Source organism: Ascaphus truei, unplaced genomic scaffold, assembly GCF_040206685.1.
Source record: "Ascaphus truei isolate aAscTru1 unplaced genomic scaffold, aAscTru1.hap1 HAP1_SCAFFOLD_1607, whole genome shotgun sequence".
Lineage (NCBI taxonomy): Eukaryota > Metazoa > Chordata > Amphibia > Anura > Ascaphidae > Ascaphus > Ascaphus truei.
In genome coordinates, this window is record NW_027454498.1 from 69,365 (window position 1) to 75,364 (window position 6,000).

Below are 6,000 nucleotides of genomic sequence, written 5' to 3' on the forward strand. Positions count from 1 at the left end.
TTAGTGCATATGTTGCGGCACTGCATTGATTGACCGGTCAATCTGCACTGCTGCCTGTCACAGTGACATCCTGATCGGGCACTGTGATCAGCTATAGCACTGACCCAGGTGAGATAGTTCAGCACTTTACAAGGAGGGAACAGATGTTGTGGGTGACAGATGCTGGAGGTAGGCCAAGACTGTTGGCCAGAGTAACGTGGAGACTTACTGCACTCTGCATGCCCATCCTCTCCCTGACATCAGGGGAAGGAAGTGGCCCTGGGGTGTGTGTAGGTATGCCAGATGTCAGTGTATGCATAAGTAAGTATGCCTGTGTAGTGGGAGGTGTAGGGGCGTTAAGCTGGAGGACTTAAAACAGGCACAAAAGCACATAGATACCTCTGATTATACCGCACCAAATGCTGATAATATCATGCTGTAGCTGCACTTTACAGAAGATGATGCAGATGTCATCATTGGTTGGTGGGTTCATTAAATCAATCCATCATATCATAACCACACTGTGCATATGATGTACTGAATCAGTAACACCAGGAAGACATCTCCATGTTAGGAGTAGAGTTGAAGTTAACAGAATATGTCCAGCACTGTGGTGTGTAGCCCATAAATAATAATTGTGCACATTACCAGAACAACATACTGTCAACTGCAAGATCATTTTGCTGCTTGTAGCGTATGCTCATCCTGTACAGTGTTGTAGTAGATCCGTCTCTTCAGTGTTCACTGCAACAAAAGTAAGACATTGCATTAATATTACAGACGTTTGGGGGCTGAAATCTCACTTCGCTGCGGACAATTTCCCTTTGCATAAGATTCTTGTGATTATGTCAATGATGATCAATAACTGCATCATAACACAGCCGCTCTATACAGAAGATGTACTTGCTCTCAATGGTCATGGAGGTAATACGTCACACAATGTACAGATATAGCAAGGATTATTTCTCCCACTGGTGCATTATGGCATTATGATGGGAAATGTTGTGAGATTCTGCATTATCAGCATCACTGAATCTTTTGGAAATTAAGTGATATTCTATGTTTTAATGCAATATTATGGATGATCAGCCGGTAAAATAATAATAGCTTGCTGTATCTGTAGCCATGCTCTACCCATGATGTGCTGAACCAATGACTGCAGAGAGATTCAGAGTGGTAAACATGACTGGAACGCATCTCTGAATAATGGGCAGCAAAGCAGTGCAGAATAGGAGGTGAAAGTATTTAAAATGGAAGATCCTTAGCAGCTGTGTGGGGAGTAGACAGTACAGACTGACCAAGTAAATGGTAAAAGGAGTAACTTCAACATTACTTGGCTTTGTTCTCCACATTGAAGCTTTCCTCCTCTTTAAATCACTAATACTGATGCCATGTGTAACCTGTACTGAGAGTTATATAATCTACTGGCCTAGATGAAACCATATGATGCAAACAGGATCCATCCCACTCCAGATTCATAGAATTGAACCACCTCAACCTTTCATAACAATCACATAGAACTGCAGCTGTGCGCTACTGCACATGTTCTTGTTATGAATGGTAGTAGATGTGGTCCTTGGGTCTTTACTTCATACTGTAGCCACCCTCTACTCATGATGTATTGAATCAACGAAAACTTGCATGGTTCAGATCACAGGAAGGGGTAGAGTAGAGATGAAAATATTCAATGTGAAACCCGTAGCAGCCGGATTGTGTGGAGTCAATAAAACGACAAATACTAAATGGTAAATGAGAAATATACACATTGCTTATCTGTCTCTGTGTAGTAATTTTCCTTCTCTTCAACTGTCCTTCAAATTTTCTCTTTTGCAAGAAAAGGAACACATGGCTTCAATATTCACTTCTGTTCTGCAGTCATCCCTCCTGAAATAAAAGTTAAGCATTGCATTGTTATTATGATAATACATACAATAAACCTTGCTCCAAACCATTTGATGCAAAGCAAATCCACCTCCCACCCACAGCTGTGCTCCTTCTAGAGCATGCATGTCAAACTCCAGTCCTCGAGGTCCCAAACAGGCCAGGTTTTCAGTAGGGATATCCTGAAAACCTGGCCTGTTTGCTGCCCTCGAGGACTGGAGTTTGACATCCTTGTTCTTGAGCTTCTACCACGCAAGTCATCCATGTGAGTGACACTGTACTGCAGTCCTGGTCTGCACACAATCTACTGAATCAATGACATCACACTGTAAAGGCAATCTACAAGATGTATTAGTTGTCCACACTTCCGAAATGTTACTTTTATGTCCAAATCACTTATTCCCATGACCTGATATTTGTATTTGTTATTTATAGGATTGTCACAAAGAGTTGATGAGGTCACCAAATGATAGTATGTAGAGAGAAAGAGAGATCTCAGAACAGAGCCCTGATGTATACCCACAGACAGATCAATAGAAGACGAAGACATGTTAGCAACAGAGATGGAGAATGTGTGACAGGAAAGTTATGATGAAAACCAGGATAGAACTGTGTTACGGATACCAAGAGAGAGTTTAGAATATGAAGGAGGAGAGTGATTGAGAGCATCAAACGCAGCAGATAGATCAAGTAGGATTAGTAGGGAAAAGTGACCTTGGGAATTTGCTTTAAGCACAGTCTGTAGAACGAGCTGTACGAAAGGCAGGTTGTAAAGGATCCAGGAGGGCATGTGATTTAAGAATGTTGACATTCTAGCAATTAGGAGACAAACAGCAGGAGGGATACAGGGCGGTAGTTAGTAAGGCACATAGGGTGTAGGTTGTTTCTGAGAAAAGGGTGACCACTACAGGCTTAAAGTAAGAGGGTAAAGAGCCAGAGAATAGGGAGGAATTGAAGATGTGGGTGAGAGTGGGGACTAAGAGATGCAGTAAGGTGTGAGGGGATACGATCTAGAGGGCATGTGGTAGAGGGAGAAGAGAAGATGATTAGCTTCCAGCTCTGTAAGAGAAGAAAAGGAGTCAAATGCAGAAGGAGAATTAGGTAGAAGGAGAGAAGGGGGAAGGGACAGAAGGAATCTCCTTGTGGGTGGCATCCACCTTGCCTCTGAAGTAGTCAAATGCTTGAGGAGAAGTGAAGGAAGGATGGCAAGTGTGAGGAGAAGGTTAGTGGAGGGAGTCAAATACAGGGAAAAAAAGACAGCGTAAATTAAATTTGAGTGTTGATGAATGTGAAAAAAAAGTAGTGCGGTTTGGCCCCAGAGAGCAGCTTTATACAGGACTGGAGACATTTTTACTGTAGAAAAATCAAATATCAATTGTGTGATTTCCTTCATAGGCATTAAGAACAGCGAGTGGAAGTGTGATGAACATGTTAGGGAATTTAGCCAAGGGTGTGGGCTAGAGGGACAAGTGTGTCAGAGCCTAGAGGGGGCATATAGATAGGAGGATAGCATTGTAAGAGTTAATAAGATTGTTAGTTTAAGCGGAAAGAGAGAGAGAGCAGAGAGGTTAGAGTAGATGTCAGAGGAGAGTTTAATTAAGCAGAGGCAAATCAGTGGGACAGGTAAGATGGGGTGAGGGGAATGACTGATTGTGAATGATGAGAGCAGAAGGTCATGTACAACTAGAGCCTTGTTAGTCAGAGAACGGACATTCCAGATGGCATAGGAGAAGGGAAGAGAAAAGTAAGGAAAGGAATGTGGATTACATTAGATAGGTTAACACTCTTAGCAGGGAGGCAGAGGCAGGGAGGCCCGATGTGTATATGAGCAGGTTCAAGATTATAAGAGATATCCCACACATCAGCAAACATAGAAGGAGACACAGAGATAGGTGTAGAGAGAGACAGAGATAGCTCTATGTAGAGAGAGAGGGACGTAGAGAGAATGAGACAGATAGGCGCAGAGAGAGGGGGCGCAGAGAGAGGAGGCGCCAAAAGAGGGGGCGCAGAGAGAGGGGGCACAGAGAATAGGATATTAAAGAGTGCTTTTCATTGAGCAGTGCAGAAATAGCTGCAATAGAGGTCTGTACAAATGGTGCAGTGTGTAGACACATGCAAAGGTAGGGGAAGGAAAGAGGAGAACATGTGGATAAAAGCAGGAGTGTGGAAGTTAGAGAAATTAGAAAAGTTTAACAGAGGAGTGAGGAAACAGCAAGCAGAAAGAACAAGAGAGAGGTTACATTGGGATGACGTTCTGTGGTAAAGAGAAAATGCTAGGAGAGAGCTTTCAAATATTAGAGGACATGAATTGAGGGAGCAAATGTATAAATCAAAACCTGAGGGGGAGGTATAGCACGAAAGCTTGCACAGCAGATTATAGTCTTAATGTTGCGTGTACCTGTCAGGGTATTCAAGAAGTTAAATTCTCACAAGTGCAGAGTTCATGATGAAATGCTGAATCTAGTCCCCCTCCAATTTAATTTTAATATAACTTTTCCATTCTTCATTACTGCAAAAAGCAAACAAAACAAAACCACATTGCATTACTATTTTCAAAATGGATTGAATGGCATATTCAACAGTGACTGTGTGATGCCAATATTCCCCACTCACTCGTAGTGAAGCACATATTGTACTAGTGTTGAAAGTAGGCCGGTAGAGTCAGGTACGCAGTACTGATAAAACAATAAGTGCCCGTCGTAAGTACCAGCTCCGCAACAGTGCGGGCATCACATTAGTGACGTGGATGAACATATATGGATAAGCCCATATTAAGGCATCACGTGACCAGAGCCGTCACTGACTGGGTATACGTAAAGACGCAGGGAGATGCAAGGAAAGGGAGGGAGAGAGACAGGGAGAAGATGTGAAACGGAGGAAGGCACGGATGGAGGGAGTTCTTCCGAGCTTCTGCGGGCCTCTCTCTTTCACTGGTGCATGCCGGGAGCTGGTCCCAACATCCACAAAGTGTGTGTGTATTATTGGTTGTATTTTATGGGGGTAGGAGGGTAGTGTGTATATTGTGTGTGTGGGAGTATTATATTGTGTGTAGAGGTGCAGAGGAGAGTACTAGATTGTGTATCTTGTGTAAGGGTGTTGTGTATATTGTGTTTGGAGCTATAATATTATTGGGGAGATTAGTATTGAGGAGGTATTATAGTGTGTATTGTGGGGAGTATTAGTGTGTGTATTGTTTGTGGGTGACAGATGCTGGGGGTATGCAGCAATCCCTGCACTGAGGTCCGAGGCGGCTCTGCATCGCTCGCACGCACTGTGGACGACCAAGCATGTGCCCATGATAATCATGGCCTTAGAGGGATGAGTGTGTCAGAGCCTAGAAGGGGTATATATATAATGGAGGAGGGAGGAGGAAGGAGGAGGAGGGAGGAGGAGATGATAGCATTGTAAAAGTTAACAAGATAGTTAGTTTAAGCAGAAAGTGAGGAGAGGTTAGAGATAAGGGTAGATGTCAGAGGAGAGAGTTCAATTAAGCTGAGGTATCGAGTAGGACAGGGGTGAGGGGAATGAGAGGTGGTGGATGAGAGCAGAAGAGGTCATGTACAAATAGACCTTGTTAGTCAGAGAGCAGTCATTCCAGAGGGCACGTGAGAAGTGAAGAGTAAAGTGAGACATGGAATGTGGATTACATTAGATGGGTTAATACGCTTAGCAGGGAGGTGGAGAGAGAGAGGCAAGAGGCAGAGAGTGGTGCAGGGGTTGAGGAAGAGATGTTGCATGTACCTTATCAGAACATTAAAGAACATCAATTCACACTGGTGCAGAGTTGATGATGAATCCAGTTCACCTCCAATTCAATTTTAACAGAAATGTTTCATTCTTCATTACTGAAAAAAAAGAAAAGTAAAAAACATTTCATTACTATTTTCAAAATGGATTGAATTCCCCCAACAATGACTATGTGTTACCAATATATCCCTCTCAGTCCCACTGCAGCATATACTGTACCAGTGTGAAAGTAGGAAGGTACACAGTACCGGTAAAACAATACGTGCCGGTACTATGCACCATATGAATTATAAGGGGATGTAAATCTCCCAGTCTCTCTCCATATCCGCAACAGAGCGGGCTCCGGTCAGTGGCATGGATGCCCATATATGGGTATGCTCATATTTGGGCATC

The 6,000-nt window shown here is 43.2% G+C and overlaps 1 long non-coding RNA gene across 1 annotated transcript; it reads right to left on the reverse strand.

Moving 5' to 3' along the window:
* Positions 1 to 633: 633 nt before the first annotated feature.
* On the reverse strand, positions 634 to 5,707 carry LOC142476442 (uncharacterized). Its single transcript, XR_012791678.1, has 4 exons — positions 5,602 to 5,707; positions 4,259 to 4,369; positions 1,742 to 1,863; positions 634 to 723 (listed from the first exon to the last, which is right to left on the reverse strand). It is a non-coding gene; the product is annotated as an uncharacterized LOC142476442 (long non-coding RNA).
* Positions 5,708 to 6,000: the final 293 nt, after the last annotated feature.